The sequence below is a fragment of the Ceratotherium simum genome, chromosome 13, assembly GCF_057802395.1.
Source record: "Ceratotherium simum simum isolate JZ-2026a chromosome 13, ASM5780239v1, whole genome shotgun sequence".
NCBI classification, from domain to species: domain Eukaryota; kingdom Metazoa; phylum Chordata; class Mammalia; order Perissodactyla; family Rhinocerotidae; genus Ceratotherium; species Ceratotherium simum.
This window is the reverse complement of record NC_141912.1, coordinates 49,883,157-49,907,192: the sequence shown is the minus strand read 5'-3', so window position 1 is coordinate 49,907,192 and position 24,036 is coordinate 49,883,157. Positions and strand designations below refer to the sequence as shown.

General features: G+C 36.5%; 1 long non-coding RNA gene across 3 annotated transcripts in view; it reads left to right on the top strand.

The window, feature by feature from the left end:
* LOC147915724 (uncharacterized) overlaps positions 1-24,036 on the top strand; it is a 301,160-nt gene that overhangs the window by 251,893 nt on the left and 25,231 nt on the right. For 2 of the 3 annotated variants that reach the window (XR_015554143.1, XR_015554144.1), the window contains one exon: positions 17,900-18,093. This is a non-coding gene — a long non-coding RNA (uncharacterized LOC147915724). Of the gene's footprint in view, positions 1-17,899; positions 18,094-24,036 lie in introns of those variants that run through there. The other variant, XR_015554142.1, reaches the window with a different exon arrangement.

The following is a 24,036-nucleotide window of genomic DNA, read 5'->3' as shown; positions in this document are numbered from 1 at the left end:
AATATAGTGCTACTAATTGCTTAATAATAATAATTAGATTTGAGTCCATTATTGCACAGAGCAGTTGCCACCACAAGATATCAAATAACAGAATTTTTCTGCATTCATTTCTTAAGGATTGTTCATATTTTGTCTTGGGACATTTACCTTGCCTGTTTCTACAGGGCCCTCTCTGACTGCACTGATATCACAAAATCCATGGAGGGTTACAAAACTGCTGAGGATCTTCCTTCTCCCTGTAGAGGTTTCTCGGACCCTACAGGCTGGATCCGAAACCACAACAGACCCAGCTGCCTAAGTTCTCTCAGCTGAACTATAAAGTGGAGAAAATAGCTTTGCTTTACGACATGGTCATTTCCCATCGTTTAAGTTCGATGGGGGTTTTCAGCGGTGAATCTCTCTTATAACTCTAACCGTGTACTGGTATGAAGAATTTATCAATTTTCCTTCTGAAAAATGAGAGAGGTCCCTATTTTTTATGGATCTGATCATAATGGGTTCAGGAAGAGGAGCAATCTGAGTTAAACCTAGTTAGCCTGCTGTAAATAATGACAATACTGTCACCACCACTGATGGTAGCAGATGATATTCATTGAGTGCTTACAAATATCCCAAGTTCTGTGATAAGTGCTTTATAAGCGTTATAAGTACTACCTATTTAATTTTTACAGAAATCTGTCCAGTAGGTACAATGAAAGGCTCAGTTTAATACTTATCAAGATCATACAGATAGAATGAAGATTTGAACTCTGCGAGTCTGTCTCAGACCTGTATTATAGCTGTAAAAGTGGTTTTTCTACAAATGAAATCAGGAGTTTCTTCTTTGTGAACATAAACACCTTAGATTAAAGACTGAATCTTTATAAGAAGTTTTCACTTTGAGTCGCCATTGTCTTAACTAACTATTCAGCCACTTTTCATCTAGATGCACTAACATTAGATGGAAATTTCCACAAGATCAGGAGGTATATCTGCTCCCATAAATATAGTTGAAGCTTGCAAACTAGGGTCCATTTTCAATGATTCCCTGAAAATTTATACAGATGATTAGGTAGGTAATATCTTCCTCTGGTTTTCATAGGCACAACTGTTTTTTCGATCTGCTGAAGTTCAAAACCAGCTAAAGGATGAATATCAAAGAATATTACAGTGACAAGACCTAATTTTAAAAATTATTGCTTGCCCTCATGTGAAATAATGAGCTGTATTGCTGAGAGGCCCTGCAAGCTTGTGATTAAGCACAAAGTTCACGGTGTCAAACAAGCCAATATTCAAATATCATGTAACCTTGGGAAAGTTAATTAACTTTAGGTTCATCTTTTGTAAACGGGTAAAATAATAGTAAAAATATCAACAATTTAACATTTAATGAATGTTTCCAGGCACTGCTCTAAGAGATTTATCTGTTTGAACTCTTTATCTGTATTAACTCATTTCTTCTTCACAACAATCCTAAGAGGCAGGCACTATTATTATCTCCATTTTAAGAGAGGAAGGTAAGGAACAGAAAGTTAAGTAACTTGCCCCAGGTCCATAGCAGTGAACAGGGAAGCTGGGATTCAAGCTCTCTAGTCTGACTCAAGAGCCCCAAGTCTTAATTCCTCTCTCAAAGCACATGGTTGAGTGCCTGGTATGCAGCAGGCTCTAAGTAGTAAGTCCTCTACTGGCACTAGGTATTAATAGCAGTGACCATTTATCGACTGATCACTGGGGAACAAGGCACGAACATTTTAGGGACTGTAAATTTTCAGATACAATCACAACCCTAAAAACACCTGGACAGGAAGTATCTTTGTTTGTTTGTCGCAAGAAGAGTTGTTTTAAATGTGGCTTTAATGTATGAGTTGGACGTGTCCTTAGGTCCTCATGTTAAAGTATCTCACCCTCCATCTTGTAGAAATTTGTCTATAGAGGGTGATTTATAAATCATTCAGTAACAGATGATGTTATAGCTAAAGCAGTGGGAGTTTGGAAATACTTACATCAGATTAAGCTTGTGTTTATTTCAAAAAAGTCTCTAATCTAGCTTGGATTTTTGGCAGGCTCAACATGAGCCCAACATGAACTATTATAAATCAAAGCTTTTTTTGAAAATCAAACTTGGAATATTTCCAGTCCCAGTTAAATATCATTTGATGTGTTTTGGCCTTCTATTTTTTAGAAAAGAACTTCTCTTTCCCTTCTCATATTTATGGTCATGAACTCTGCTTGGACCTATGCTTTTGAAAAGTTTGCTCCAGAAAATTAGAAAAACCTCAGGGCTTTTATAAATTTTGTGCCAAGAAATACAGACCAAGATAGAGCTGCAACTCAGGGATAAACTTAAATATAGACATCAAATCTATGATTACCATTTTGTTCTTTTCATCAAATTGTTTCAAACATTTGAAAATTCTGAATCCCAATATTGCTTTGCACCTCCTCTGCAGATTGCTTCAGTATTTTTCAGATTAGACTTATAATTATAAAGTAATAAATAGCTCATTCCTGATTTAACCAATGGAAAAAAAATCAGACAGCAGTCACACCAAGGGAAGTTACTCAAGGGAAAGCTCTTTAAAAAGTCTCTCAAGAGATTTTGTTAACAAAAATAATTTATGATTATCTCATACTGTGCATGAATAACCCTCATAAATATGGCACAGTACAATCCAATTAATTATGCATCCTAAATGGCTTGATAATTTATGAAATTGTGGAATTCTGTTTAGCCTGACTTTTAAAAACGAATATAGATTGCAGAGAAAGAAAAACTTGGTAACTGCAAATCAAAAATATTACATAGATTATGCAACAACATTCACCTTGCTGTGCAGATTTCTGGATTATTGGATCGGTTGATTTACAGAGATTTTAGTTCAGCTTTTATTCTTGCAGAGTGTTTGAGGCTCAAGTTACTTTTGTCCAAATTCTTTTGAGCTGACTTGCCTCCTAAGTGATTTATTTATTTATTTATTTATTTTTTTTAAAGATTTTATTTATTCATGTTTTTCCCCCCAAAGCCCCAGTAGATAGTTGTATGTCGTAGGTTCACATCCTTCTAGTTGCTGTACATGGGACTCGGCCTCGCGTTGGACGGAGAAGTGGTGCCTTGGGGTGCGCCCGGGATCCGAACCCGGGCCGCCAGCATCAGAGCGCACGCACTTAACCGCTAAGCCACAGAGCCAGCCCCCTAAGTGATTTATTTTATAAAATTTAAAATATTAAATAAGAAAGGCTGAATATGTTGTCAACAAATCTGTTACAAAAGAATACTGAATAAAATTTATCAGCACAATTTCTTTAAAAATTACATTTTACGTATGAAAAATGATTAGAGAGATATGAGGACTATGGAAAGTCATGATATTATCTTATTTATTTACTTTAGAAATAAGAGTTGTGAACACGTTTTCCATTGAGCTTGTGGCTAAAGCTAGATGTGACCCTGCAAAGATTAAAACAAGCTCTGTTTCTTTCATGGGATCCAAAATTTGCATTTTGCTGCCGACTCTCATCTAAAGACAAAAGTTCAGCTCGCTTTGATGATGTCCATGACATAGTATCTGGAAGTGGCCTTACTTGATTTACAGTATTTTGAATTATTATTTGCTTTAGAAGTTTTAAATTGTCAATGGATCAGTATTTTAGGAATGTCTTCACCAGCAGATAGAAGTGGAGAATTATGTCTTTGTAAAAGATATTTGGATGATGAAAATTTACTATTAGAGCTTCCCCCTCTCTGTGTTACGTGGATTTTTGAATAATTAATCAGTTTTCATTGACAGAAAATTTTGGAGAGAAAGACTAATGAGGTTTCCATGAATCTCAATTTTCTTTCAGTGAATAAGGGTAGGGAATATAACCTGGAGAGACAACAAGTTGGATTTGGATTCTGGTACCATTCTGCACAGATTGCTTAACGACTATTTTTTCTGTCTTTAAAAGAAAACTTTTGGGCCGGTCCCGTGGCTTAGGGGTTAAGTGCACGCATTCCGCTACCGGCGGCCCAGGTTCGGATCCCGGGCCCGCACCGATGCACCGCTTCTCCGGCCACGCTGAGGCCGCGTCTCACATACAGGAACTAGAAGGATGTGCAACTGTGACGTACAACTATCTACTGGGGCTTTGGGGAAAAAAAAAAGGAGGAGGATTGGCAATAGATGTTAGCTCAGAGCCGGTCTTCCTCAGCAAAAAGAGGAGGATTAGCATGGATGTTAGCTCAGGGCTGATCTTCCTCAAAAAAAAAAAAAAAAAGAAAGAAAAGAAAACTTTTATCTTGAAATAATTATAGATTTAAAGGAAGTTTCAAAGATGTATAGGAAGGTTCCATTTATGCTTCATGTAGCTTCCTCCAATGATATCTTGTATAATTATAATATATAATATCAATGCCTGGAAATTGACATTGGTAGAATCCATAGGGTTTATTCAGATTTCTCCAGTCAGTTATTCCTGCACTCATTTGTGTGTGTGTGTAGCTTTATGCAATTTTATCATATATGTAATTTGTATGACTATCACTACAATCAAGACACAAAAATATATTGTTATCACAAGGCTTTCTCACTCAGTTAGATTCTCTTGGTTGACAATGTTGTTCAGTTCCATATCACTGCTTATTTTGTCTTTAGCAGTTCTATCAATTGTTGAGAGTTGGGAGTAGGGTATTAAAATTTTTAAATACAATCGTAGATTTGCCTATTTCCTTTAGCTTGTCAGATTTTGCTTCATGAGTTTTGAAACTTTGTTGTTTGGTGCATACACCTTCAGGATGGCTATATCTTCTTCATGACTTGATATTTTCAATATTATGTAATATCACTCTTTGTCTCTAGTAAGTTTCTTTGCTCTGTAGTCTGCTTTGTACAACATTAATATAGTCACTCTTTTTTTTATTAATGTTTTCATGATATATCTTTTTCTAGCCTTTTAAATTCAACCTATAGGGGCCGGCCCCATGGCTTAGTGGTTAAGTGAGCGCGCTCCGCTGCTGGCGGCCTGGGTTCAGATCCCGGGCGCGCATCGAGGCACCGCTCCTCCGGCCATGCTGAGGCCGCGTCCCACATACAGCAACTAGAAGGATGTGCAACTATGACATACAACTATCTACTGGGGCTTTGGGGGAAAAATAAATAAATAAATTAAAAATAAATAAATAAATAAATAAATAAATAAATAAATTCAACCTATAAATGTCATTACATTTGAAGTGACTTTCTTTTAGATAGCATGTAGGTGGATTGTGAGAGTTTTTTTTTAAGTCAACTCTACCAAGCTCTGTATTTTAATTTGTGCATTTAGACTATTTGCATTTACAATAACTATTGATATGTTAAGGCATAAGTATGAGATTTTATTTTTTGTTTTCTTTGTTCCCTCTATTTCTCATTTTTAAGTTTCTCTTTTCTTGCTTACCTGTGAGTTACTTGAACATTTTTTAGAGTTCTATGTAGATTTATTTACAACATTTTTTAAAATGTTGTTTTGTATAATTTTCTTAGGTTACTCTTGGTATTACGGTATACCTATATAACATCACAGCCTGTTGGTATTGACAATTTAACACTTCAAGTGAAGTATTGAAAATTTTCTTCCATTTACCTTCCTCACTTCAAAAATATAATTTTCTTAAGTATTTCCTCTTCAGATATTGAGCAACACATCAAATGAGCCACACATCAATATAATTTTGCTTCAATCATCAAATATGATTAAATAACTTATGTGGTGAAGGTTAGTCTCCTATATTTAATACTATTTTTATCCATTCTGTTTTCCTTTCCTTTCTAAAGTTACAAGACTTTTCCTGTTATTATTTAATTTCTCTTTCTTAAAGTTTGCTTTAGCCTTTCTTTAATGACTCAGATCTGCTGAAGACAAATTCTCTTACCCTACGTCATCTGAGAATGTCTTTGTTTCTCCTTTATTCCTAAAGGATATTTTCACCAGATATAGAATTTACAGTTGACAGTTCTTTTCTTTCAGCACTTGAAGAAATGCTGTGCCCCTTTCTTCTGGCTCCCATGGTTTCAGATATGAAATCCACTCTTGTTTGAATTGGTTTTCTTCTATAAGCATTGCATCATTTCTCTCTGGCTCTTTTTGACTTTGTCTTTAATTTTTAGAAATTTGACTATGATGTGTCTTGGTGTGGGTTTCTTTGGTTTATCCTATTTGGGTTAAACCTTCTGAATCTGCAAGTTTATATTTTTCACCAAATTTGGGATGTTTCTAGCCATTATTTCTTCAAATTTTTTTCAGCCCTACATTTTTTCTCTTCTTCTATGACTCTGATGATAAGAATGTTGGATTTTTGGTTTTGTCCCATAAGCCTCTAAGTCTATGTTTATTTACCTACAGTCTATTTTATCTCTATTATTCAGATTGAGTAAATGCTAGTGCTCTGTCCCAAGTTCACTGATTCTATCCTCTGTCATTTCCACTCTACTACTGAGCTCATCCAAGGAATATATGATTTTGATTATTGTATTATGCACTTCTATACTTTACCTTTGGTTCTTTTTTATAAATTTAATGTCTTTGCTAAGATTTTCTCTTTTTTTTTCCAATTGTTTTAAGAAAATTCATTAACTCTCTGTTGAAGCATTTTTATGATGGCTGCTTTAAAGTTCTCGTCATATAATTCCAAATTCTTTACTTTTGGAGATTGTCATTTGATTGTCTTTTCTCATTCAGGCTGTGTTTTTCCTAGTTCTGGGTATGAAGAGTTATTTTTCATTGTATTCTGGACCTTCTACATGTTGGGAGACTCTTGATCTTATTTAAATATTCTGTTTTAGCAGGCAGTCATCCTATTTAGGAGTAGTGTGTAGATACTGGCCTAATTTTTAAAACTGTAATTCAAATGAGAATTTAGTTTTCAGATCCTTACAATGCCATGTTAGCCTGCTTTGTTCTTCTGTTGCCTCTGAGACTGACACTCAATTCCTTCAGGTGCCACCTGGGCTTCCTGGTCTCCATGGAGGGGAAGTTCAGGAAAGACTGAACCTGAGTAACTTTCTGCCACTGAGCAGAGGGTGGGAGATACCAGGCATTCTATAGGTGCCAGCATATCAAGCTTGCAGATGCTATTAGGTAATGGGCTGGAGTTGGAGGCTCCTCTCAAAGTCTCTACTTGGTTGACCCTTTCCTAGTCCTTTGGCTAGAGAAAGCAGGCTTTTCTTGTATTTCTTTCCTTTTTTTTTTATGTCTGTGCCTATTGGTGGTTCTAGGTTACAGGCCTCGTTAGTAGATATATGCATGATAAGAAGAAAACCCAGGGACCTCACTTTGGTTTTAGTCCTTAAATCTTAAGTTCTCTATCCAGTCTGCCTTCCCCTTTCCACCTTTTTTAGTCCTTTTATGATTTCTGTTGAATTATTTCTAGGATACTTAGTTGTATTTAGAGGAAAGTAACAGAGAAAAGTGGGTCTAGGCCATCTTTTCCTGGAATTGGAAGCCTTCTTAATTTCTTTTTAATCTCTATTTTCTCACACATAAAATGGATATAATATTATCTACTAATCAAGGTTGTTGTAAAACTTAAAATAACATGTGTGAAACATTTAGCATAATGACTAATTGGTTGAGAGACCCAACAATGTTAGTTTTCTTTTCCCTTTCATTCTCTTCCTTTAATCATGTTATAAAGATGTATAGGAAAATTCCTCTAATATTTTCAGAGTTCTTGGAATAATGAGGTGAGACCAAAACTACACCATTTCTCCCTGCTAAAGGAAAACTTACAGTCCACAATTACTTCTAACTAAGTTTATTCTGAAGTTCCAATTCATAGTGTAAGACTGTGGAGTCTCAGTTTGAGAAAACAACAAGGGAAACCCTTTTTTCTCCATTTGCTCAATCACAAAATGGTCACTTACAAAGTTTGAAAGAGAGATGTACACCTGGAAAGAAGTTGAAGTGTTTCTCGTTTCTTCCATGCTCATAAATGAGAGAATCGACCTTACTATTTCACCATCACTAGGAAGTTCCTTTGAACCAAATCCAACACAAGTGATATCTTCCTCCCAATCGCACCTTTAATGCATATGTATCCCTTCTTATTCAATGAATCAAAATAGTGTTATACAAGAATACACAAATTAATCCTGAAACAAGTTCTGTAGTCCAGTAACAGACCCATTCAAATTCAGTCACTTAATTTATGACATATATGGCACTGTAGTGCAATCAGGAAAGGTTACTTTTTTCCCGTAAATGATTCTTGCATCAAATGCATATCCACATGGAGAAAAAAAACAAGATGTCAAGAACAAAACTTCTGTACAAAGACACTTATGTCTAGGATAGATAGATGGAGAGATAGATTAGATAGATAGATAGATAGATAGATAGATAGATAGATAGATATAGATATATAGATGATAGACATAGATACAGATCATGTGCTTCAAAAACAACTTAGTACATGAGAGCAGATAGTAACTACCAAATAAGCAGTAGTATGAACAAAATTACAACTCTGGAGCAAAGGCAATCTCAGAGAGGAGGTGGGGATCAAAACAAGCCTTGAAGGAAGAGTAGGGCTCAGATAAATAGAAAGTCTGTATGTTTTGGGCATTGAAGGGAGGTGGTAGAGGAGACAGAAAGTGAGCAACACAGGAAAGCCCCTAACCTGTAAGGCATCTCAGTCTTGGTCAAATAAAGGCAACTTCATCTAAAATGGACTCTGCCTCCAACAGGACCCAGGGTTTGGCAACAAATGGATAATATGGATGTGTGAAATAAGCACTCTTATGGTAAAGGCCAAATTTCTCCTTGAAGAAAGGAGATGAATTTTCTTTACATATTTTAGCTACTTTGTTTCCCCTTTTGGACTTACTAGTGACTCATAAATTTTACTGGGATCCAGATCTCCATAGTACTTTGGTCATTTCCCAGTAGAAAGATGTCTAAAGCCACTACAGGAACTTTCCTTTAGGGTCTGCATAGAAGGAAACAATTAAATAGCTAGAAGTTATGCTTGAGGTTATTCTTGCAATATCTTTTTGCTAATAACACCACACTACTTAGTCCAAATGAAGGCAAAACAATCAGTCTAGATTCCTAGGTTAACTCTGTAGATATTACAATACCCATTCTTGACCTTGAGAAAAACAAGGTTTTAGAGTATTTAAGTAAGATGAATAAGTTAATGTTTGCAAATAAAATTCAATTTCAAATTCAGGTAAGTATGAATCCAAAGTTTTCAATTACACTGATTTACTTTACACTAAGCTCTTTTTCTGCTTTTCCATGTCAAAATTTACCTAAAATCTGTACAACTTACTGCTCACAGCTGGGGATCATAATTGCACCTGCCTCCTAAGATTGTTGAGAGGATTTAATGAGACAAAGCTTGGAAAGCTCTTAGCACGGTACCTAGTGCAAAGTATGTGTGAAAAATGATAGCTACCATACTTATTTCTATTATGTTATTTTCCTTTCTCCTATTTCTTCAAGCTCTCTTCATTGACCCTAAATAATCTAATAAGCATATTTCTGCTTAGAGTTTAAAATAAAATTAAGAGTGAAACTAAAGAAATGACCCTGATGCTGGAATTTAGGACTCATGAGATATATTAAGTTAACGGCATTTGGTCCATTAATTGCTTTGATTTTATATTTGCATCTCTTTTTACTTACTTTGAAAACTTTAGTTCTCAATTACATTAAAATAAAGCCAAGATCACTACAGTAACCCAATGACTGCAAGTTGGGATAACTAAATACATGTGGGTGTGCACTTGTACAGTCCCTTAGACAGACAACTTACTGTCTTTTAAAATCACTTGAAATAATTTTCTATGTGTAGATTTGCCTCCAACTTGAAATATAATTGGATTCCTTTGTTTCAGTTTGTTTTTAATTCTTGGAGATAAATTTTTTGATTAAATATATTTAAAAATATATTCAAAACATTTGCATAGTTCCAAATTGGAAATCATAAACCAAGATTCGTTCAAAGGACTCTAGCTTCCATTTTATTAGCCCTTGGTTTACACCCATAATTTCACTTTGAAAATATAAGCAAATATGTATATGTATGCCTACCTCCTTCTAACAAAAATGATAGAGTACTACACATTCTCTTGAACCTTGCTTTTGATTTAATAATATGTCGTAGAGAGTGTGCTGTGGCAACATATAGTTGTCTTCCTCATATCTTTTGGCTTAATTATGTGGCTAGACCATAGTTTATTTAACCAGTCTAGGACTTCCTTGAATCTCACAGTGAATGTGAGCACCCACTCTGTAGTGGAGATTTCTCCTTCTTTCAGGCCGTGTCCCCACTCTCAGGGAATAAAGTCTGCTAAAGAATGAGCACAGTCCTGTTAGGAGAAAGAGTCCAATATGGATGGAGACAGGATTCCAGAGTGGCCCTGGTTTAGAAAGCCATCAGATTACGGCATCTTAAGAGGTTGGTCCTGGAGGGTCCTTAGAGGTCAAATTCCACAGATTTTTATTTTTCTTCACAGGTGAGTACACAGAAGGCCCAAGCAGCAAGAAAGTTAATACTGGAGACATATTTCATTACTAGTAGAACAAGTAATAAAATCCAGGATGACTGACTTCTAATCCAGGGCTTCTCTTCTATGCCTAGGTTTTATTTTTTGTTGTTTTGTTTTGTCAAGTTTTTCTCCTACCACCGACCTTATTGCCCCCAGCTCAGTTCCCCAAATATTCAGAAGACTTAGTTCATCTTCTGCTTATGAAAAGCAAGAGCAATACATTTCCATCCCCATCTACTGTTCCTCAAGCCCTGCTTGTCCAAGGTCCGGTTTAATCAGATGTGTCCACGTCTTTCCTCTGGGTTCCTTTGCTGAATGTTGTAGCGAAACAGAGGACGCAGAAGGAATAACGGCTCTTTCTAGTGAGGATTGCCATAGCTCACGTTTTTAAAGAAGGAAATCTTTTACTGAAAATAGGCCCTAGGAAGTCTAAATTTTACAGTTCTAATTTTTAGTTCCTAATGTGCTAATGTCTTTGTACATGCATGTATACCTGCACATTCAAATGCGAAAGTTTTTAATTTCAAGGACTGAATATTTTCAGTCTTATCCACCACCTCTTCTCACTTTTCTTCCCAGATGCATTCTTTGAAAAAATGCATGCTGGGAAATACTTCCATTGTTTTTTCTTCAGCAGCATATTGATGCATCAAATAGGGAAAGATACACGTGTCTGGGATCATGAAGACTTTGCTCCATGAAATATACTTAGGATGGGTCTTGGACTATGCCTGAGGGTAGAATAGAAATGATAGATTCATAGCTCATGGTTTTATTTTTTTTCCTATGCTGAACATTTATAAGTAAGGATTGTTTGTTATTTGAGACTCCAAGGAATATCTACAGTATAGTTTGGGCACAAGGGGTTGTTTTAGGTATACTGTGATCTCTTATGAAAAATTTTATCCAAAAAGTGAGCTCTATTTTGTTTTTCACACCTAAAGATCATGGCATGTCATTTCTTCTTAATTAATTTCTACCTTCTATGTGATGATGTTATAGTAAAGAAGTCATGAGATTTCTTATAGTACATTCTCAGTGAAATATTCCTGCAGAAAATAGATCAAAACACATCTGAATTTAATTCAACAATATTTTATGAGCATTTGCTCTGTGTTAATCACTATAGAGACAAATCCAGTTCCTAAGGAACTAATGGGGTTCTCTTCTTCCCATACACTGCCAGCATATATAAAGCAGTTATAACAAGAACACCTCTCCAGGCACACAATCTGGTCTTTTAAGTAATGGTTTTTCATGCCTGATAAAGTTTACTGTTTCTGCATTTGGTGATATTAATGATATAAATTGAAGAGATGGAATGTAAAAAGAAGAGGGAAAGAATGGTTCATCAATGTAGAAGTAGAATCTATAAGACTCTGAAATTAATTGGACATGGAGACAGTAGAGAAGGAAGAAGCAAAGATGATTTCAAAATTATAAGCTGGAATGATAGTCAGGAAGGTTGACAGTCCCTGTGGTAGAAAAGCCATAGCCAGGAGTGCTATAGGCCCAGTGATAAATTAAGAAATAGAAATTACAAGTCTTACTGTGGAAAAGGTATCGCTTCTAGCCTACCAGAATGAAGACATACGAACTTTGATCCCGGGCTCTTCCGACCAGGTGAAATTGTCCAGGATGCTCAGAAGACCAGAATTTAATTATGCTTCCAATGAAAGAGGGAGAGGCACTGGGGCCTGTGCCCACTTACTCATATTGTTGATTTTTTGTTCAAGTCCTTGATTTTCTTCATGCCCTTGATTTCTAGACGGCTGATTTTGTGGTAAACTTAAGTGAAGGAAATTTTATACTGAGTCAACATCCTTATTGGCCTTTGAATCTAGAGATACTTTTGTGTACTGCTTAGCTCAAACTTTTGAAATAATTAATAGGTTAGAATAAGCAACTTATTTAAAGGAGATGATAAGTTTGTTTCTGGACAAGGTGAGTTTAAGGGGCAAGTAGGACATCAGGAAAAATTCCAAGAGGATGTGTCCAATCAGCCAATGCTGACACCTCTGGAACTTGGGAATGATACTTGGGCTAGAAGTAAATTACTAATTTAGAATTCACTTCTGCATTTAGATAATACTATGGAAAAAGTATGTTGATGGTAAAACTGAAAAGAGAGATGAGCTTCAAGGATAAAACCTTGAGAACGTTTTCTTTAAGAAGTAGGAGGGGAGGGGGAAGAGAAAAAGAAGGAGAAGGAGAAGACATCAATTGGGGTATCACAGTTCAAGTTCATGGCCATAACTAAGGAGAGTAAGAAAGGGAGATATGCTGCCAGCAGAGAGTATTGCTTGAACCAGTCTTATGGACCTGATTTTGTCTGTCTGTGTCATCTCCATCAAACCATGGCCTACACCTGGTTCTTTTCTACAGTGAAGTTGTTTTATAACGTCCATGCTTATCTGGCTGAGACTTGACTATGATTTCCTCTTAATATCACTTACCAAATATTTAGTGGAAATAGTATTTCTCTTCTGAATAGCTGATGACTATTTCCAACACTCAGTTGAAAACATTATTAAAAAGCTAAAAATAAAAATTCCCATTTGTAGATACAACTACTTAAAATGTCATTATATATTTTGATGATTTTATAGCTCTGGGCAATATGATTATCACTTACAATGTATAAGATTTAATAAGGCAATTATAAATATAACATATGTTGCAAAACACTACAACAACAGCAAATAAATGAAGCCTTTTTAATCTTAGCCTCAGAAAGGAGTTAATGTACCATTTCCTTAATTTATAATCAAAATACTAAATAAAATTCAGTTTAACAGTTATAGCACATCTAAGGTGTTTCATATCATAAATTTCATAAATCTGAAGGCAACCCTGTCTTTTTAATTGAAACAGATTAGAGATGAAATGAATTTTAATATGTATATACACTGCTATAAGATTATAGCAAATGAAGACTTTAAATAGTGCTGAAGCTTGGTTGATATTACTTCCTTTTATTCTAGATCTCTGAACAAAATTACAAATAAAACTATTAAAAAATCTAAAGGAAAAGAAAGAGAGGTAGAACCAAATGAAAAATGATATGCAGTTTTTAAAGAAATCAAAGAAGAGGCATTTCTGTGTGTGTGTTTCTGAAAAGGACAAGATCATTCAATATCTCATCTTTAATAACTAAAAACAGCATGACATCAATCATGTCAACTTTTAAAAAATCAACTTTAAAAAAAAACTTTTAAATGACTACCTGAAAGCCATTAAGTTAAACTCACTGATACTTGCCCTGATCTCTCTATTTCCCAATTTTCATTGCATTGTCTCTTGGCACTGGGGGTAGGAAATAACATAGTCTTACTTGTAGTCACAGAAGCAGGAGCTCCTTTAAGAAGTGATAGAGGAAGGGAAGACTAGAGACATCTAAGTTCATTTCCAGCCAACGCCTCCATTATTACATGATCCTGCACACTTTTGCTAATTGCTACGTGAAAGGACATCCCAATGGGTTCACGAAATTTGGGGGGATCTTGGTGCTTCTGTTCCCCGCAGCCAACCTTAGTTTCCCAAAGGGACACACAACAGTAACTGCCAGAAATGCTGAAAGCACACAGCAAGCCATGCACATTGAAAAACACAAGTTATGATTCCGTTTGCTCAGCCCCAAATAAAATTTGCTGTTTTTTCATGATATTAGAAATTTAAAGCACATAAAACCAATGAGCGCTAGCTTCTGAGGAGTTCTACATCTCCACACCCAAGTAATGTGTTTTATCCCAGGCATTTTATCTGTACTGTGCTTATGGATTTAGAAATAGGAGGCAAACCACTTAGAAGACTGCATCCCAGTTGGCTTGTGGGTAGGAAGTGGCAGTGTTGTCACAAGAATAGTCAGCATGTACCTGAGGAAACGCATGACTGCTAAGTTCTGATTCAGATTTCCAAACGCGCAGCAATATTTCCTTTTCTGGAAATAGCGAAGTCAACAACTCTGCATTTATACAACTGTGGATCATTTCAAGCAAATAAAAAGTATCAAAAATGGTTTTAAAAGAAGGTAAACTAGATGCAAGTTTGGGGAACTAGTATGATATACTGAAATAGAGAAATAAGGAAATTGTGAAACGAAGTGGTTTAGTATTATATCATTTTGCTGTTTAAAAACCTTAAATGGGGCCCAGTCCGGTGGCATGGTGGTTGGGTTTGCACACTTTGCTTCAGCGGCTCAGGGTTTGCAGGTTCAGATCCCAGGCGTGGACCTACACTCTGCTCATTAAGCTATGCTGTGGAGGCGTCTCACGTACAAAATGGAGGAAGATTGGCACGAATGTGAGCTCAGGGCCAATCTTCCTCACCAAAAAAAAAAAAAAACAAACCTTAAATGATTCTCTTTTATAGATTGAAATCTAAATATCTTAGGATAATGTAGAATGTCCTCCATGTTTCAGCCCCAGTTTTTATTTCTAATCTCATCTTCCACTGTTTAGTCCTCCATTCTAGTCACCTGGTGGACTTGCTTCCCAGTCATTCCTGAAGATATGTCTGCATCTTGGTCCTGTTGGCCCTAAGCACCACTCTTCACTTGTCAAAGTCTTAAATTTTCATTAAGATCTCACCAGAGTGAGCTTCTCCAGGCTCACCATTCCTCCTTCACAACTCCATATCACTAAATTGATACTCTTTGTCTATGGTACCTTGTATAACCGTTTGTTTATTTTGTTTCTATGTTTCCGCTTAGAGAGTTATAGCTCTTTGAGAGAGAAAAAAATAATAGGATCTATACTACTTTGTATTACCTAAGTATAGCACAGGGTTTCTCAACAGAGGAGCTATTGATGATTCGAACTTGATAATTCTTTGTTCTGGGGGGCTATCTTGTGCATCATAGGATGCTTATTTAGTAGCATCCTTGGCCTCTGCTCAGAGGTCAGTAGCATCCCCTACCCCTTATAGTGACAATCAAAAGTGTCTCTACCCATAGCCAACAACTCCATGGTTTAGAACCACCATTATAGAATAAGGCTCTGCACACATGAGTTTATAGTGTATGTGATGGTGATGGTTTGATGTGTTTAGTGGATTAACATATACAGACAAAAAGTTGAGACTAAACTCTGTACATCTCTATATTTAGTAATATATTACACAACTGCCATCTTATAATTTTTAAGTATGACTTTTTAGGAATGAATTCACATTTTAATTTGCACTATTACCTGAGATAGCAGATTCTCTTAGAGTTGCCTTTCTCTCTCTCTCTCTCTTTACCGCATTCATCGTGGAAAACTTACAGAGGTAATACATTTTGTAATTGAATTCCTCCTGGCACAGCAACTATCAGTGACAGGACACGGTAAAAAAAAAAAAAAGAAAAGAAAAATAGTCCTACCTTAGGACTATTCCAGCAATGCCCACTCCTATACAGATTTAAGCTGTTAGAGCTAAGGATAATATTGCTTAACTTTAACTTTCCAAAGTCATAAAGTTATGTAGTAGGAGCAAGATGCAGCTACAGACATTTTAAATCTCATGTGAACCTCTATGTGGACTAATTTGTTCTCCTTCTCTTGAAATAATTTAAAATACATTCACTGTAGAATTGAACTGATAATTTTCAGAGGGCCCAATTATTCCTAGACCCCATACTCTCTCTGAGTGTCAGGGGCCGAGGAAGGATCTTAGCTCTTTCAGTTAACTGAAGAACATTTTAATGAGTTACTATTATAAGAAGTTTTTCTCTCAAAGCCTAAGGCAGAACTGTTACAGGGCATTCGTGGTGCCTTAGTGGCCGACAGATGACTATGTCTCCATGAACAACCAACTCTTAACCAAGGACTGACAGGCACTCAGGGGATTCTAACTTGTTAATTTATAGTCATTCCACAAAAAAAGAAATATACTGGAGCTTATGTGCCTAAATTTAGTCATGTTCTTTCCTTTTTCATCCTTTTTTTCTCATCGCATGTGCGTATTGTACTTTCACCCTGCCTCAGAAAAATTCTGCCATTTGTGCCAGGCTCCCTCATCTAACTGTACCCCAATTTTACATCTAAAATGATCCCTATAATGTTTGGGGCACACATTCTCACTCTCTGATAGAACAGACTCTAACAAAAAAATTCTCAAAATTTGAGCACAAAATAGACAATTCTATCAGAGTCTACATTATTTCCTATTTGTAAATTAATGGAAGTGCTTTTGAAACAAGTTATAAAATTCTGTCTGTTCTCAAGTCTCAGCCCAGTAATGATTTCTTAAACATAACAGAAAGATTATTATAAAATCAAAAAGTTATTCCATTATAGGTTTGTCCTTATTTAAACACTTGATGCCTTTTCTCTGACAAGTACTTCGGGAGATAAGAGAAAGTAGTAAGAAAGTACATAAGTTGAACAAACAGTGAGAAACTATCACTGCAGAGTTTTTCCTTAAAAACGGTGGTGGTAATTGGTGCAGATTTTGATTTGTTCTGGGATAAGCTGACTGCCGCTCTACTTTTGCATCCCTTTACAGATAAAAGTTGACTCATATGTATTTTTTTTCTGAGTGGTGCATGGTTTTAACTAAGGTTCCCAAACTATTCCTGGAAATATTTGAATATGAGGTAGCTGCTCTGGAGAGTAGTCTTACTTCTGAGGATAGAAGCTATCTTTGTTGAATTTTCCCTCAAATCCAAGGATGTCCACAACCCAAAGGATGATGGAACATAAAGACGAACTAGAAATAGCGGGTAGGGTGAGGCAGTCTTTCTTGATTCTGCATTTCCCTGAGTAACATTAGACCTTCATGGTTATAAGACTGACGGTTATAATAAAAACTCCATTCTCACATGTGGTATGACTCCCAGGACCTTAAAATAAGAAATTATTTAAGATCTGAGTCACCTTGACCCTGAACTTGCTGCTAACTCATCACGGCAGAGGAAACCGAAATCACAAAGGAAATAGTCCCAATAAAGATGTCGAAAACACAGTGTTTTCTGCAGTTATTTCTAATGGTTCTTTTCTGAAAGAAGCAAATGCAGGAAAACTTTCCATTTCCCAAAGAAATGGAAAATACCAGAAACTGTGATTCACTAAGACTCATTGGCAGTTTTCGACTTCCAAAAGAGGCAACTTCTCCCACAAACAAAACAACTCATGTTCACATTCACTCTAAGTAATTTTACTATGTACCTTAATGACCTGAATGCACGCACGCCGACACACACACACACACAAACACACACGTATGTTATAAGCTCTTGGAGAGCAGAAGCTGAATCTTCATCATGTTAGCCCCCAAACTAGTGTAGTCCTGATATTTAGCATAATAAATTCTTGTCAAAATGAAAGAAGAAATGAATGGGTAAAATATCCATAGCCACCACTATCATAACCATAATTTATCAGAGTCAGTATTATTTCCTCTCTTTTTTTATTTCTGTGTGCCAGGACGACATACGTCATTTGCTACACAGAGTCCAGGTCCATCCAAACTGGACCCACAGAGAATATGGTTCCTTCCCACCACTTCTGAGCTCACGTGAAGCAGTGTGCTGTGGGGCCCCCTGGAGGAAAGCCAACCTGTAAGTGGAAAAATTAATGCCTTGTTGGGTGAATTTCAACCAAGGAGTCAGGAGGAGATGAGAAAGATCAAGAGGATAAATCCCTCTGCTTTCCTTTTTCTGATGGATTATTCCAAGGTACAATGTTTCCACAAAGCCTGTCTGGAAGATTTCCCACATGACCAAGAAACTGCCTGTTATATACATTTTTCTGAAGATGTGGCCAAATTGATAATGTACCATCTTATACTTGCTTTTGTTCTTTCCCTGAATCACTTTTCTTTTCTGCTCACTCTCACTCCTCTTGGACTGCACCACCTAGTAAAGCCTTAGCAAGTCAGCCGTGCCCTGATCTCTGTTTTCTGGACAAGCCAGGTTAAGGTTACTGAAAAACTAAAGGTCAGAGAGTTTAATTAAACGATCAAGGTCATAAAGTTTTAATTCATGAAACTAAGTTTCAAATCAAGTCTATCTGACTCCAAAACATGCATCTTTCCTTTACAAATAGTTGGCTTTTATCCGCTGTGAAGGGGAAAAATGTCCTATAATTGAAAATTGTTTAATTTTATTTTAATAATAGAAAATACACTAAAATATTTTTTATAATCTTATAGTCTTTCTAGTGACAATATTTATCATCATATTGTACAAGCAACAAATGTCAAATAAGAAAAAATTATTGCCCTAAATATCAAATAACTGAGTTGATTTTAATTCTGGCATGCCCAATAAAAGTTAGCTACATTGTTGTTGTTAAAATAATATTTATTATTATTATTATTGGAAAGGTCATGAAGAAACATTGTGACCATGAATCATAAAGCTACCTAATCTCTAAATTTGTATTCTGGATATAGTCAAATTTATCATGGAGATAATTATTGAATTTTCCACTATGTTATTTTAAGCAGTGTAGAAAGAAGACTTGTTGAGAAAGGAGAAAATAATAATAAGCCCTTAATATAGCTGCAGCAATGGTCATCAAGCCTGGGAATAATGTTTACAGATTCTAGGTGGAATTATGGTGTCTCTGAATCTCCAAGAGAAATCATATTTTTAAAATTTTTCTCCTTTGTCTGAGACATAACATTATGTTAACATATCACCTGGATACTCCCAACCTCTGTCAATCTGAAAAACACGGGAAGTTTAAATGTGATATCACATTTGCCTCTATATGTATACCTTAAACTCTAAAACAGTTTCATTTTCATATAACATATAAGTGCGCATACCTTCACCAAATTCAGAAGCTAAAAAACTCATAGTGAAAAATTTCATAAGAGGGATGTTTTAGTTTGCATGAAAACTCAGTAGTGGATACTATTTGGTATTTTTCCTAGTTCACACTTTTTCTTTGTCAGACTTTTTTATTTGCGTTATAACATTCAGTAACAGAAGTCTGTCTCACTTCTCTGCTCCTTATTTGAACCCAAACTTTTAGTACTGATCTTCATTATCAACAGTTCATCACTCCCTTTTCTATATTATAATGTCAATTAAGTGTGATTACTTTATTCATGTGTTCAACAAATATTTAGCACTACTTACTGTAAACTGAGCTGCGTCCAGTGTTTGCTAACAATGGAAGAGTCTGACACGCAAATAGGCATTCGCAGTGCAGGGAAAAACACATTTGGTTAAGCTCTGAGTTCTATGAGAACACATATAAGGAGTACCCTGCCTTGGAGCTTAGGAAGGACTTCTTAGAGGAGTGACATATTAGACAAAACCTGAAGTGAGATAGTTTTAAAGGAAGATGGGAGGCCCTTACAGGCAGCCAGAATAGTATCTGCAAAGGCTTTAAGACCAGAAAGAATAATTTGTGTTGGTAATGGCAAATCATTCAGAAGTTGCCATTCAAAATAAAAAGGATCAAAAAAGTAAGAGGAATGTCAGGTCATGAAATGTTTTGTGGTCCAATAGAACAAATTTAGATTTTATCTTGAGGGTGCTGGGGAGCTATTGAGGTTTGTAAAAAAAGTAATTATACGCTCAAATTCACATTAAAAGAAAAATGACAAAAACAAAACTTTGTAGTGAGGATAAACGATTATGAAGAGAAATGTGTATCTTTGGGGAGGGGACAACACTAGAGGCATGGAGGTCAGAAACAAGACCAAGGCATTAGTCTAGTTGAGAGATGATGTCCTGAACTAAAGTAACTCCAATAAGAATGGTATGGCAGCCCTGAGACAGGAGTCCTAGGTTTCCAACCGCCCAGAGTGTAATTGACCGAGGCCCTAGCTGCTGCACTCTGAAGTCCTTCTCTGCGTTTTCACCACATGCCCCATAGGCTACTGCCAGCCCCAAACTAAGTGCATCAGGGATAATAAGGCAGGCCAACCCTTGGGAGAAGTGGAAATCCTCTGATAGAGTGACTTTGGCTCAAAGACTCCCTGATGGTCTTGCCAATGTTTACTTATAACTGCTTACTGTCTAAGATGCTTCTACCTAAACTAATTAATTTCCTTCCTTCTCTCCTTCCTTCCTTCTGTCCTATCTCCTTCCCTCTCACCCTCTCTTTCTTCCCCTCCTCCTCTCTCTCTTTCCTTTGCAATCATAGCTGCATATAGATCTGATGTCTTGCATCCTCCCAACCCCCTTCACATTTTCTCATGGGTATGTCCCTTAGTATCTTACATGTTTAACCCTGTCTGCTTCTTGAAGAAACTGGACTAACATAAATAGAAAGAAGGGGACAGAAGAAGAAATCAAGAATTTGACCCACATTTCTGACCCATATTTCTAACTGAGTGGTTAGAACTCTTATTCACAGAGATAAAAAATACAGAACAAAGAAATCTGGGCCATTGATGATGATTTCCAATTCATACAAGTTGAATTCTTGGACATAAGCCTAGGAGACTACAGTCTTTGTGTGTGTGCATATGCACACGTGCATTAATTGCCTGCTTTTGTGACTTTCTAGAGGAACTATTTATCTACCAATTTGTTCATGAATACTCTAGTCAAAAGTTATTTTATTTTCCTGAACTTGGGCACTTCTTCATCTGTCACTTCTGAATTTCCAGTACCTAGCCCATAATATCTATATTTGACAGATTGCAAATGAATATTCTAACTGCAGTGATAAAGTTAGAGCAGGTTCTTTCCTTCTAGGTAAGTAGAACTTTCAAGGGGCACAAACTCAAGGGATTACTAAAGCTCAAACAAATTTATTTCAGCCTCTCAACCTCCCTCCCTAACCTAATAAACAGAGAAAGACAAGATCCCAAGCTAGAGGTGATTTAAGGGTCAGAAAACAAGACAGTGGGTGCCCCCTTGGTGTTGATGAAGGATGATATAAATATTTTCCTGAAAGCCATACTTTCTCCAACCAGAGGAAGGTGGACTTTCCATCAGTAGATACTAGACTTGTTATTGCAACATCATGACTTTGTCTAGTTGCTTCAGATTTTTCTGGAAAGATGGTCATTTAGGCTCCTCACTTTTACTAGGAGTGACAAAGAAAGTAGGATTCAGTCAAGTAGTTATTTTGGGGGGCAAGGTATTTAGGAATGGGGGTATCCAAGAACAGTAAGGCTGTTTATGCAGAAAACACCAATCCTTTAAAAATGTGTGCCTAAAACTTAATCACACACTTCCTTACCAATATAATCTTGATGTCTTAATTCAAATTATAGTATCATAAACAAGATGTGTCACTTGCCTTTATATTTGAGATCCATGAGCTTCAACTCTTTATTTGGTAACCAAAGAATGACTTGGAACTAAACAGTGTTTACTTGATAGGCTTTAACCCTAGAATGGCCATTAACCCAGGACATCCTTACCTGGACCATAACACAGTGCTTAGCATAAATCTGGTACATAATCAATCTGTGTTGAAACATATTTTGTGAACCCAGAAGATGTGATCAGTACTGGGCTACGATCAGGATATACAATTGAACACACACGCATTACTCCTGTCTTCACTGAGATTAGAATCTCCTGACAAGCTAGATGTAAAATAAGTAAACACACAAATAAAGTTATATTTGCAATTGTGAAAATGACTATGAAAGAAAAGAACAGGATATTGTATAATAGAATAATAAGGAGAATTATCTTGGATTGTGGAAGTATAGGACATAGCTAACGACTTGGCTTTCAGACTTAGAATAGGCATTCACTGAGTAAAGGGTGAACTAAATACTTCTACGCAAGAAAACAATATGAGCAACATCTGTATCAGGAAGGCTCGCATCACTTTGAATACCTTATATGAGTTTAATTTTGCTATAGTTCAGGGAGAGAGACTATGTGTGTGAGACAATATGAAGTTTAATTGATATACAGAGTCAGTATCATGGCAAACATTGTAGGCAATATTAAGGAGTTTGGTTTTTATTTCAGGTCAGTGGAAAGCTTTTGAAGGTTGTCACTCATTCTTTCATTCATTTTGCAGAGGAATGACATGACCTGATTTATGATTAAAAATTTTCACTGTGGCTGCTACCTGAGGAATAGATTGGAATGGAACCAGGAAAGGCTATTGATGTACAGGCAGGGGATGATTATGATTTGTGCTTGGGCATTGGCAGCAGAGATGGAAGACAGTAGTTACATTTTAGATCTGTAAGGCAGAATTGATAGGGGTTGGTTATGGGTTAGAGAAGAGCAATTCAAGGAGGGACAAGTGTGAACAATGTGTGAAAGGTCTCAGACTCAAAATTTCTGTGCTCATAAATTTTGTTGTCTAAACAGTGACGCTTTTGAGAGTGACAGAAGTGATATTGATATCTATCGGGATAACAGACATAAATTGGGACAGTCCTGAGAAAATAGAGAATGGTCACTGTTCCTAGGCTAGATTTTTGGGTCCACTCCAGTTGGCCTTCTATGGGTCCCACTGATCCAACAGTGATCATGAAACAATGGGCTCCATGTTGCACAATTCAATGGATGTTTGTTAGGCTTCTTTGCATTTGACACCTGGACGAAATTGCTGAGTACTTTGTCTTTTTTGAAAATCTTTATTTCCTGACATCACTCATTCCCGAGGGTTTCTTTTCCTCTCTGAGCACACTCAGTTTCTTTTGAGGGTCAATTTTTTTAGCCACTCAATAAATATGATATTCCTAGTTCTCCCTCTATTCCTTTTAATTCATGTTATGAATTTCCCTTGGTATCAACTACCACCAATGCACGGATAATCCACACGTATCTTCAGGCTAGACCTTGGCTGAGCACTAGACTATATCAACAGCTACTCAACACCTGCATACTTGGTACATTGTGATTTAAATTTCAAAAGCACCTCACGTAGCATGTCCAGACCAAATTCAAGGATTGTGTCCACCAGCATTGGCCTTCTTCCAGTGTTCCTGTGTCTCAGTATATGGGACCACCGTTCATTCATTTTTCAAGCCTGAAATCTAGAAATTACCTTTGACACTTCAATCTCCCTGGCTCACTATTAGCAGCACCAACCATTTTACCTGCTACAGATCTCTTAGCATTGTCCACTTCTCTCCAACTTCCTTGTCATCCTTGTCAACCTTCCTTGACAATGGTAGTTGTCAAGTTCAACTACCATTCTCTCTCCCTGGACTTCTGCAAAAGTCCTTTAGATATTTTTATACTTTCACTCTGGAACTCTTTTAGTTTATTCTCCATACTGAGAGAGTGACCTCTTACTGATGAGAATTGGGTGATACTATACCCTCCCCTCAAATACTCCCACAGTTTAAAATCTTTCAATGCCATAAGACTTTTCAGTGCTTTTGGAAGAAACAACACCTACGTAGGCTTTTTGAGCTCTGAACCTGACCTCACCAGGAACACTTTGGATTACCTGCCTACTTGATATTTGTGCTAACATCACACATTATTTCCTTAAAAGCATTATCTTGCTCCTGCCAGAAGACCCCTGTACATGTGTATCCTAATATCCTCGCCCTCCCATACACACATGGTTTCACCTAGTTAACTCCTATTAATTTTTCACATCTCAGATCCACCACTAGCTCCGCAGAGAAATCTAAGCTGATTCTCCAAAGTGCCTCAAATTCTCCT